Source organism: Antechinus flavipes, chromosome 3 (genome assembly GCF_016432865.1).
Source record: "Antechinus flavipes isolate AdamAnt ecotype Samford, QLD, Australia chromosome 3, AdamAnt_v2, whole genome shotgun sequence".
Lineage (NCBI taxonomy): Eukaryota > Metazoa > Chordata > Mammalia > Dasyuromorphia > Dasyuridae > Antechinus > Antechinus flavipes.
The window spans coordinates 119581387-119594830 of record NC_067400.1 but is presented as its reverse complement, the minus strand read 5'-3'; positions in this window follow the sequence as shown (position 1 = coordinate 119594830).

Genomic DNA, 13444 nt, shown 5'->3' with positions numbered 1-13444 from the left:
CATTTAACAAACCCCAGGGGGGAAAAAAGGTCAAAAACCACAACTTCTATGTAGATCATTGCAAAACTCTCCTCAATCTACATACTCATATTCTTTTTCTTTCTTGCTAGTCACATGCTACCAAGTAAGAAGAACTTTCTTGATAAAGATCCAGCTACAGTTCACATCCAACTATACTTGTTTATATAAAACACTTATTCTTTGGTTTGATAATTAAGAGGATTCTTGTTGAAAAGAATTTGCAAGAGGGATTTTTGAATATTAATCATATTTTTCAATTGATTTGAATAACGATATCAGAGAGATTTCATATTTTCTTTGCTTCTTTTGACAGTGGTTCTTAAATTATAGATTTATGTTTTTCATCTCTCCGCCACCCAGTCAAATCATAATCAGTTAAAAAAAAAACACAAAACAAAAACAAAAACTCTTTAAATAGACAAGGGAATTGTCTTGACTGGATTAAATAATTGTTTTTCTTAAAGCAAATAATAAGTTCCTAATTTATTTGTTTTGCACATTTAGAATTTTTTAATAAGTAGCTATTTATCCTTTATTTATGAAAATGTAATGGTAAAACACAATTTGTCTGTCACTGGACAATCTGGGTTCAAGGAAGCACATGGAATTTAAAAGAAGGAAGACGAATGTGGAGAAAAAAGTATTTTTAAGGTATAAGACATGGAGGGATCAGAATGGGTACAGAGAATATTTTACTTTAACTAAAATGTAGTATAACAACTGTTTTTACTAAGGTCTTTCATAGACTAAAATACTGTTATTGTATTTTTAAGAGTCAAATTGACTTGCAAAAAGAGCAGTTTAAAATACAGTTGGGAGTGATACTTGTAATTTTATTGCTACAATGTGCTTTTCCCTATGGACTCTGTGTCAGTCTGTTTTTAGCTTTCATCTATGAGGATATATATGATAAACCATGGAGAAGATAAAAAAGAAAGTGAGGAAAAACTTTTTTCTTCAAAGAACTGTGTTAGCTATTATTTTACAAAGAAATATAATTTTATGAGGAGTGAGTCTGGAGAGAGACTTGTTAAGAGTTCTAGCTTTAGATATGCTGAAGAGATTTATTATCTCTGATGGCTGAAGAAATAAGAAAGAAAAAAAAGATTTAATATAAGTTATTTCCTAAGTGACTGAACTTAACTATATTGAGGATGAATATTAAGACGATTCTTAAGAGACTTTAATCAGTATATGACATGTTCTGAATGATTGAAATTGTATTTCTGAAGGTAAAAAAGTAGTCATCTACTTTCATAGGAAGAGTTTTGAATGACTATGGCCATGAACTTTTTCATAACAAAAATGTTGTAAATAATTATCTAACTTTGTTTTATTATTGCTTTTATTTCTTAAATTATATATATGGTAATTTTAATATTTATTCATAGGAAATTAAAAGGGTTTAATATGTAGAAATGAGAATAATACTATTGGGAATGGAAATTTCTTTGGTTTACTCAACAAATAATATTGAATGAATTGGAATTAATATTAATTAGTGAGAAAGTAATCATAATTTTATTAATAAGAAAATATCAGAATATATCCTTTGATTGTTCTAGAGCTTGAAATGATAAGATTAAGTATGGAAATGAATCAAGGGGCAGGCCAAGGGATGAACTACCAGTGAAAAGTGAACAATTCCTATAAACTTGGCTACAGTAGAATATAAGTAGAGATAGGGATTCTCTACTCTCAGTTTTTTCTGTTGTTACTCTCTTTATGCTTAGTTAGCATTTATGTAATTTGAAGTCTAGTGCTTCTAGTTGATATATTTTTTTCTTCTCTGCTACTTGAGCATATGTGTGTCTGCTCTTGGTGCTTTTAATAATCCTCTCACCAGGGAATAAACAAAACAAAGCTTCTTTTAAATTGCTGATTCACATCATAAAACACACCATCCAATTGCCAGTTAATCGAAGCCATCACTCATTCCTTATGTTATTAGGATTCATAGAAACAGATTTTTAGATGGAATCTTAACCTTTTTACATTTATAAGCAATAAGATGAAGCAATGGATTCTTAAAAAAAAAGACAAAGTAGTACTTTGGAATGGTGGTGGTTGGAGAAGAATAAGTGGTATAGGTACAATCCATGGACATATCAATGTAAGAGAAGTTATGTTTATTCAAAAGGCAGTAGACTAAGTAGAGGGATAACCTTATAATCAAGAGGACCTGAGGTCAAGTGTTTTCTCTGCTATGTATTAGCTATGTGATTAGGCTGAGTTATTCAAACTTTCAGTGTCTTAATTCTTTAAGACTGTAAGTTACAGATGGATTGCTTGTCTGAATCACCCTAATGTGAAGCCACAGGTATGAAAAGCTTATTTAAACATCTGGTTATTTTTTAAGAGCCATCTACTTACTTTACTTTAGATTAGACCTGTGATGTAGGAATACCCAGTGAAGAAACACTTTTTACCAATGAAGATCAATATCTGCTGTGCAAAATTATTGTCTTAGAGAAGTTATGTGTGTCAGACAGGATTGAAAAATTAGTGGCTGATGAAGAATGAAATATTCATATATGTCAAAGATGGGAACTGACCACAGGTCTTACTGACTCCAAAGTGGGTATTTACCCTTTAGGTTATACTGCCTTTCAGAGTCAACTAATTGATTGTTTGAAATGATTTATTTCCCACAAATCCCAACAAATTTGAATATTACGTGCTAATCACCTTATACTTAATTCTCAACTCATCTCTAGCTCTAAATCTATGATTTTATGATCTAGAGTTCTATCCCGTCTTTGTCATGCTGGTCATACATGCAGTTTTTCACCAATTAAAAATTGATGTATATTCCACAAAAATGCTATGTGTGTCCCATTTGAAACTGAAGTAAGGTGTTTACATTAAAAGGTTCCAAAATGGTTCCTCTAGTACCAGCAAAAATATTTTCTCCCTCTAAGGTCTACACACCAACTTTCCAACTTTCTTTTTGGGCTCCAACTTTATGCAGCTAAACCTGGATCATGTCCACTACTCATAGGACTTCAGTGTATCCCTCCATTTGTCATAATTAAGTGAAAGTTAAATCTGAGCACTGGGCAAAGATGTGAATTAATATTTTTTCCTGTATTGATGATATTCATTTTATTTTATTCCAACTGAATGCTCATTGTGTATCTAATAAAGAATCCAGCTTTCAAGGTGAGAGCATCACAGATAAAGAGCTGGAAGAAACCTTGAAGGTCATATAGCCCAACCCCCTCATTTTATTTGTAATTTATAGAATAAAACAAGTAGTTCTATAATATAATACAATCACTTTTAAAATGGAGAAACTAGGATTCCGAATAATTAGATGATTTGTTCAGTCTTCCATCATCCATAAGATTGGTGTTTATGGCATTTCCTTTCAACAGGGATTCAAATTGTTTAATTTTATGTATTTGAGAGAAGTCTAAATTCCCAACTGCTCAATTAGCCCAACAATTTGCCCAACTTTGGGCTAAGGTGCCATTCATGTGGCTTGCAGCCACAAGCAACACTTATGAGGATAGCCCAGAATCAGATTAAAATTAAAATATAATTAGAAAATATTTAATAAAATAAACAAAAATTTAACATAGGATAAGTAATACTAATTTTTGGTTTTCCATGATCAATATGTAGCCTGCAGGCATCCATTTGTATTTGATTATTTGGCCCCAGGTTCTCTTCTTGAAGATGCAAGACCTGGTTCTCCTATCCCACACTTTTTCTTGGGGGCTCCAGGTCTCTCCCTAGATGCCAGCCATTTTTCTATAAGACATTAACATTTTAATGTTAAAATATCATCCATTTGTGTTCACCTCCTGCTCAGGTCTGAGACTCTTTGTATTTATTTTGAAAGTTGGAGGAAGTACAGGTAAGACAGATCTATAGAAATATAAAAATGACTTCCTTAAAGGTTACTCAATGAGTGACTTGATTTCCTAGATCTCCTGACAAACCACATTGACTAATACCAACAGTTCCCTTTGGACTCCATTGTTGTTTTTTAATTTCATTTTGGTGTTCATTATTAAGTCTCATGTTGAACCTATTCCAGTGTGGCCAGGTAAATGTTAACTTTTATTTTGTATATGTTTTTATCAGTCCCTTGGGCCAGTCAGCTCTCAGCTTTAGGCCTTCTTGACAAATGAGGTTGTGTTTCCCAGGAAATGTTGCTAGGGAGCCACTGGTTCCTTGATACCAGCTTTTCACACCTCCCACCGTCTTTCCTGTTTTCCAGATGCATTCAAGCCCAGAGATTAAACAATAGAAAAAAATGAGCCAGAAGGAAGGCATTTTACAGCAATATGTTTTGGTAGTGTTATCATAAACTACTTTTGAATTGGCCTGTTGAAACAGGGAAAAATATATGGATAATTCTCACATCGTAAAATTACCAGAAGTATTTAATTTTCATGGAAAGAAAATACCCTTTAAAAATATCATTAGAAGTCTGTGAAAGTGCAATATAAGAATCTCAAGCTTTCTTCTGGGAGCCCTTTTACTTTATAGTTTGGAGGGGAGCTTCTATTACAATTCCATTTCAGTTGTTTAATAAACTCGACCATGGGCTTATTTTGTTTTCTTCAGAAACCAAGGGGGCTTCATGGAATAAGAAATAATTAAGTGAATAAAATCCATAGGCATGATCAAAAGATGATTTTACCATGGAAGTGAAATCAAGTTGTTATGGCAACTGGATTGTGACAATATCTTCCTATGTGTTTATTTTGATTTTCTATGCCTTTTTTTTTTTTTAAAGGAGGAAAAAAGAGTTATCTTCCATCTGGTTTAATCACACAGTTAAAATACTGATGTCAAGAAAAAGCACCTAATAAAGGATAACCAAACATCTGTTTTCAAGGCTGGGTGATATTTCACCTCAACAAGACTTCCAGAAACAAATAAAATCTCAAGCAAATGTCTTCTAAGAGAAAAACAATATGATTAGAGACCACGTCAGATTTCCAGATAATTCTTGTAATTTTAAAATTGTAATTGTAAAATTTAAGAAAATCTTTAAATTGAATTTAGGTTGTCTGAATCGTTGAACTGTGGAATGGCAAAGAGGTATGCAGTGAGTGTCAGGGGACACTTAGATACACACACACACACACACACACACACACACACACATATATATATATACACACACACAATAATACTATTCTTTCTAAATCATAGTAGCGAATGCTTTTCAGTTAATGAATAATAATCAATAATAGTAGAGTTGTCAAGAACAAAGAAAAGGATAGTCTCGTTGTATTCTGCTACGGTCAATCCACATATGGATTATTATTTTAGGAAGATCATGGATAAACTAGAGTGGGTCCAATGGAGGGCAATTAAGAAGATGGAAAGGTATAAATCAAGCGTCTAATGATTAATTTAAAGACTAGCTTTTAGAAAAGAAAACTCAAAGGGGAAAATGATAGCTTTTCTTCCATATTGGAAGGTTTAAGAAGAGAGGTTAAGTTTTTCCCCCTTCTGCTTAACCTAGCAGAATAGAACTAAAACCAATTTGGGGAGGAAATTTTTGGTTGGATAATTCTTGGACTAGATGACTTGATTTGATTCCCCGCCCCCAAACTCTGAGTCTCTGTGAAATGGATGCTCAAAGAAATATGTTGGTTCATCTCATTGGAAGCTGAATTTACTCTAATGAAAATAATAATAATACCTGACATTTATATAGGGCATGCCAAAAGTGTTAGTTCACTTTTAAATGATTAAAGCTTTTAGGATACCTTGTATAGGACTTTAAAGTTTGTCAAATAATTCTGCTTCACTTGATCATCTTGTGAGTCAAATATTATTAATATCATTTTTACACATAGGGAAACTGAGACTTAAAGAGATTAGATAATTTGCATAGGGTCTCAAAACTAAGTGTTTGAAACAAAAATCCTCCAGGTTTTCTTGAACAGTGTTGTATTTATTGTAATCCTCCATCTACCAATACTTTAATACTCTTCTCCTTTAAATGGATCTGTGAACTTATCAATTAGCCCATCCTACATGACTATCATCCATGTACTCACATACATTTACCATAGTTTAAGAACAACACTAATAAAGTGGAGTGTCCAGAGAAGAGCTACCAAGATGTTAAAGGGTCTTGAATCCATATCATCTGGAAGATCAAAGACTCAGTGGAGATCTGATAGTTATCTTCAAGTATATGAAGATGTGTGATGTGAAGGAGCGACTAGATTTTAGTCCCATTTGGCGGAACCAGAAACATCAAGTAAAGTTACAAAAGGCAGGTTTTGCCTTGATATTAGAAAAAGCTTCCTGACAACTGGAATTTTCAAATAGTGAAATGAGCTGTGTAAGAAGAAATGAGTTTCTTCTCCTTGGAGATCTTTGAATAGAGTCTGGAAGACCATTTTCTGGGAATGTTATCATGGGGATTCTTTAAATATAAGCCTTAGAGTAGTTGGCTGTTGAAGTACCTTCCAATACTCAAGTTCTTTGATTCAACAATAGATTTCCAAACTTCTTGGGGCAGTTCTTGCATTCTCCTAAGATTGTGGAGATAATTTTGGGGGACACAAGCTTCCCAAGGATTGATTCCCACTTTCATTATATAATTGTTTTGTCTTTTTTCTCCAGTCCTACACTTCTCATAATATTTTGCACAAAATTTCTCCCATCCAAATAGCTTTAAAAGGCCCCTCTTTATATAAGCAGACTTTGTTTGAGGTGATAGAATCCAAATTACCTACCTTCATGCCTATCCTGGTGCTTGGTCATTTAATTCTAAAACTGAAATATTTAGGAGGTAGTTTAAAACTGAAATATTTAGGAGGTAGTTTAAAAATGTAAAGAAATAAAAAAAGATCTTTGTTTCTCCCTATGCTAATTACACTCTCCACTCAGTGTAGTTCTTTCCTAAAGACCATATTACTCACCTGTTTCCACCCTACCTGTCCTTGCCCAATGAATACCAGTGACTTCCTCTGGCTTTAAATCTCTTCCTGATCTCATCTGTTTTTTTTCAAACTCATGACTTAATTTTTTTTAAATCTTACTCTTCTCTCCTCCCTGCACTCTATTATCCAAATGTTTACTGTTGCTCCCACAAGACACCACTCCTCCCCTTTACCAAGAAAGGAACAGAGCATTTCTATTGTTTTCTTAGGAATCGAGAAAGGATCCACTGGAAATTGTCTTTCTAGCCAGCATAGCTGCAATTAGTTAATATAAAGGCTTATTAAACAAGGCTAGACATTTTCTCTTTCTCTTTATCAAGGCAAACACTGAATCCTACTAGATAAAGACAGAGTAGAGGGGGGTGCCTCCTGCTGCCTGGTTTGTTTCAAACAATAATAAAATGAGTTTTTATGATATTTTCTATCTTACTTTTTTCTAAAAGAGATATTGATCAAGATCCAATTTCCAGCAACTGACAGTTTATACTCCATAGGTATTGGATCTTCACCTAGAGAAAAAAATGTAAAGGGCTTCACCTAAAGAAAAAATGTCTTTGTTAAGCTTTGTAGTTATACTCATTCAGTTATATACTGAGGATAATGCAATTTATAGTGACATAAATTCAAGGTTTACTCATTGATTCTATGATTATGGTGTATAGCACTTGTTCTTTATATAAGGAAGAAAAAACACGCTGGACTATCTGTTGTGTATGAAGATATCACTATTGACTCTGAACTGATAGGATATATATTTGCTGAATTGTTTTTAAGTATTTTGCAGAAAGAAGATCTATGCAACAAAAAATCTGAACTTAATGGAAATAACAAGTTAGTGAAGGAGTTCTTTTAATAGCTTATGGTATTTTTCATGCCACTACTATGGGAAATTCCTTTTAAATAAAGTCTTATTCAATGAATTCAAGTTGAAAGACTCAAGCTCTTTCCCCAGTGCCAGGAATTTAGAAAACATGATTTTGTACTGGCTGTCTCCCAAATTTGGAATACTCTTCCTCCTCACTTCTTCATTTTTCCCTGACTGAGCACTCTTTAAAGCAATAAGAGGCAATGAGGTATAGTGGGAAGAGGACTAGACCAGGAGAGAGGGGATTTAATTCTGTTTCTACTATTTATTAGACTAGTCATTTCTCTCAAATGCTTCAGTTTTCTTGCTTGTAAAATGAGACTTCGTATTAAATGATCTCTACTCTTTCTGAGAGTAGTTCAATACTTATGATCCTTTGATGGATAGTTTCACACCTGTGCCATTAGAAGAATTTTGGCAGCAATGCAGAGAATGAATCTCTAGGAACCAAACTTGGACCATGTGCATTAAAAATTTGCAAAGTACTTTCCTCACAATAATCCTATGGGGGAGATATTATAAAGATTACTATTTTCATTTTAAAGAAAATAAAACTGAGCTTCTAAGAGTTCAGGTGGCTTTCTCAAGGCCATAGAACTCATCAGCCAGGAAGTTAACAAGCATTTATTGAGCCTCTTCTAAGTGACGGAGATAAAAGAAAAGCAAAAACAGCCCCCACTGTTTTGGGGAACTTAACATTTTAATGGGGGAGATAACATATAAATAACTATTTATATATAAAACATATTGAGATAGAAAATATTCTCCAAAGGAAAAATATTAGTAACTAGAAGATTAAGAAAAATTTATGGTAAGAGAGAGGATTTGAGATGAATCTGGCAGGAAGCCAGGGAAAAATGAAGAGGTGAGAAGGAAGAGTATTCCAAATTTGGAGACAGCCAATGCAAAATCATGGAGAAGGGACATGTAGTGTTTGGTAAGAGGAACAGTAATTAGGTCAGTGTAGCTGGATGATAGAGTGCAGGGAGGAAAAAAAAAGAATAGGAAGATTAAAAAGAATAGGAGGAAGTCTGGTTAGAAAGAAATTAAATGCTAGAGGAGACCACTAGGTTTCCTTGGGCAAGACAAGTAATATGGTCAGAACTACACTTTAGGAAAGAGCTACACTGAGTGCGGGATGGATTAGCATAGGGAGATTCTTCAAACAGGATTACCATACAGAAGGTTATTGCAGTAGAGTAGGTGAAAAGTGTTTGGTGATGGCTTTAACTATAATTAATATCAGAAATGGGATTTCAACTTAAATATTTCTTGACAACATCTTTTCTACTCAATCTGAGTCAAAGGAAGGTATCAGTCAAGAAATGGACAAAAATGAGTAACCAAAATTCAGAATTCTTTCCTCCTATAATTTTTTAGTCCTTTGGTTGAGAATAGTATAGTTAGAAAAATCAATAAAATATTAAATTCAGAGTTCAAGGAAACTGTAGCTACAGAAAACTGTAGCAGAAAGACAACATTTTATAGTCATCATTTTCTTTCACCAATCACAAAATGAACCGTTGGATTTGTTGCTGGGAATTTGTATTACATAGAGGGCCCTTTAATCTTCTCTGGGGCTTGTTCTTGGTATGTTTGTTTTGTTCTTTAATGTTTATTTCTTCTTGATACTGAAAAGCACTTTATTTTCTGAAAATGAAATTGAAATAATAAATAGCTGAAGGGATTCTTTAAATGGCATGTAGTATCTCCCAGTGACATTGTTATGAGAATTCTTTTTAAATGATGTACTCAATGAGCTCAAGTTGAATGAGTCAGTCCATCAAATATAGTATAGTTTCATGTCTATTTCATAAGTGACACACACAACATTGAGCTTCTCCTTGAATTCTGAATATGGCAAAGGAATAGTTATTTTAATTCCATTGGTTTTCTTAAGCATAATTAAAGTAGATTTTTCTGCCTTTCCCAACAGTTTCTTGAAAGGTTAAAATAAAAAAAGGTATAAATTTTAACTCCTGTACAAAACAATCCAAAGTCTCTTGACTTTAATTCAGTTGGGTATACCAAATGAGATATGTGTGGGTGTATATGTGTGTACATGCAGAAATGTAAAATATATATATACACACATACATATATACATACATACATATAATTCTTGGTATACCAAGAAGTTCACTGGAATATGTTGGTTTTAATTTTCATATTATTTTCAAGTTAAAAAATATTTATCAAACACCTACTGTGTGCAATACACATAAATATTGGGGTTACCAGGATGAAATAAGGCATATAATCTCTGCCTTCAAACACATAATACTCTATTAGGACACGGGTGAAGTAGATAGTAAGAAGAAAAATAGGTAACTATAATACTAGTTATAAAATGAGAGATTCCTAGGGGAGATCCAAAGAGACAGAAGAGAAGAAAGACTAGAAATATCACTTTTACCGGGTAGATAGTACATGAGAATATTTGAGGTAAATCATCCTTCCTTTATGGGTGTATTGTAATTTGCTAGGGCTTTATGAATCATTAGATTGTATCCAGTCCAACCCTTTGAACTGCTGTGTGAACATCAGGTATCCAGAGAGGGATAGTATGTGTGTGTGTGTGTGTGTGTGTGTGTATTTTTTTGTATGTATAATAATAGGGGGTCATAATGTGACCTGAAGCTTTTCCCAATTATCAGAATCTTTCCCACATTCCTAAGTATGGTTTCACAGACAATATAAAAAGGTGAGCTAATATAAAATGTAAAAGACAAACAGTCTAATGCAACCATTACTCATTATTGTCATATGGTCACTGATATCTTCTCCTAAGGATTCCTTTAAGAGTCAAGAGCAGTTGGGAAGATGTCCTAGAAGAACAAAGAAATAAAGAGTCTTGAAGTATTAGTGACATTAATGGATGCAGAAGAAATTGGTTTTAAGGCCAAATAGGTAACTATTCTTCTAGTGTAAAAGAAACAACTAATTTGAAAAAAAAAGGGTCAGCAGGTAGCCAACAACATTCTGGAATGAGTTTTTAAGGCTATATTTATAGTACCTTTGGGCAGTTCTAATTACAAGCAATTAGTCTTCCCCTTAAACATGGTCTTATAGACAAAATAAAAGTAATTCAGGTTGATTTTTTTTTTAGTTTTTTCCTCCCTTCCTCTTACCTTAAATAAAATGGTAATAATACACAGTTATTATATTTAAAGCCAAACCTACATTGTTTGATTTTAAATCAAACTATAGGATTTACTATAGCAAGGTCTTATTTTTAATTATATTGCTTCATAAACTAAATATGTTATTTGTGTCTGTGTATATGTCTGGGTGTATCTAATATACACTCAAGTGTGTATGTTTCCTCAACATTCCCCCTCCGATTCTCCATCCCCCCAAAAGTTATAAATTTGCCTTACTAACTTGGAAAGACAAGCCAAATTTGTATCTATGTCAAGATCACAGGTGAAAATGTATATCCACTTGAGATAAGCTCTTATATATATGAGGTTAGATTGAGTCTCAGGCTTGGAGGATCAATTAGCTCACATCAGCTCAAAATTCATCAGTATGACAGAGTGGGAAGCCAGAGAATAGGGGTTCCAATTCTACCTTTGAGGGTTGTTATATTTATGATTGTGGGCAAGATATTTAACCTTTATATGCCTCAGTTTCCACATCTCAGTATTAATGATATTGTGACTACATAAAGGGTGAATATATATATTATATATATAGCATGTTCTTATATGGTTGTACCTCTCTCTGAAAAAATATATCTAAATATGCATATGTGCATATATGCATATATATTACATATGTAATTGGGATAAGGATTATGCCTTCCCACTCTGGGGTTGAGGGGGTTGTTGTAGGTTCTTTTTTATAATTTTTATTTTTATAATTTTTTATATATTTATATATAAAATTTATATTTTTATACTATTTTATTTTTTTCCCAAATTAAAAAAAATTGTTAAATTTTTAAAAATTGAGTTTCAAATTCTACTTTTGAAGGGAACATTCCTTTGTCAAAGCTAACCTGACTGTTTAGTAGTTGAATGGAAGTTGGATGCTAGGGACCCCTAAAATCAGAGAAGTATAATTGGTAGGGGTTTAAGTCAATAGCAGATACTAGATATCCTCAAATTATACTAGAGGATTCTGAGGGAACTGTGAAAGGTAAAATATCTGACTGGCTCTATACCAGTGGGGCAACGTTAACCACTATTATATATGAAGTTTTACCTAGGATAAAACCATGCTGCTTACATTTGGGGGAACCACTGAAGAGCAATTCTACCTGGGACTTTAACTTTTGGATAGTCTATATTTTGAGGTCCTAGAAAAACTGGCAATTGAAAGACCATAGTAGTACATTTGACTTTTCTCTTTTTTTGAAGTTTGTATTCCCTTGTCAGTCTGTTCTCTTTGATGTAATTTTGTAATTTTCAACTTATTGATTATTTAAAAACTGATAGTTTTGGTATTATCAAATCCTGCATTAGTATTGATATTAAGCTTAATGTGAAACATGGAATTTTAAATCACTAGAATGTGACTGCCTAATTATAATGTTTGCATGTAAACAGAGCTAAAATGCTTTCTTGTTTGTGAGCATAAATAGCAATTACTCTGGACAGAAACTTTGAGGTCTTCCCCTCCCATATTGGTAGTTTTTTGTGATGGTAAATTAGACCATCTTTTGTCTTATTTCTTATCTAGCCTAAGTCATTGAATGGACATCATTTCAGGCAAACTGAGACTGGGAAAGACCTTAATTTAGACAGGCAAAAGTTATCCACTGAATCATGGGCCATCACCTATTGTCCTGACCTGTCTTACCACTTTAAATATGAATGCGGATCGAAGCATACTTTTTTCCCCCCATGGTTTTTCTTCCTTTGTTCTGATTTTTCTTTTACAACATGACTAATATGGAAATATGTTTAAAATGATTACACATGTATAACCTATATCAGATTGCTTGCTCTCTTGGGGAGAAGGGCAGTGAGGCTGCGAGAAAGCAAAAAAATTTGAAACTCACAATCTTACAAAAAAAATCTTTAAAACTGGTCTTTACATATAATTGGAAAAATAAAACACTACTGAAATTTTAAAATAATAATAATAAGTTACTATCTAAAGAAAAAAAGTAAATAATCTGATCAAGCATCATGAGTGAGGAATAACTAATGGAAAGCTCACATACTCTACTACAATTTTTAGTGTCAAAAAGAGGAAGGTCATTAAAATGTCAATAATCAGTCAATAAGCAGGTATTCTTTAATCATCTATATGTAGCAGACCTTTTCTAGGAACTGGGGATACAAATATAAAAAAAGAATCCCTACTTGCAATGAACTTATATTCATCTAGAGGAGATAAGCATTTATAAAATATGTGCTGTATAAATATAAAAATAAATAATATATACAAAGTAGTTGAATGCAAGCTAGTTTTAGAGAAAGAATATTGGCCCTTGAGGGAATTAGAAAATACTTCATACAGAAGATTCATTTTAAAAGAAGGAGGAAGGAGGAAGTGCATTCCAGGTTTGACAGGCAGCCAATGCAAAGACACAGAAATAGGATATGACATGATGTGGGTCTAAGATTAACATAGGACAGGTAGGCATGAATGAATTGATATCTGTTTTAGAGGTTCCCAATTC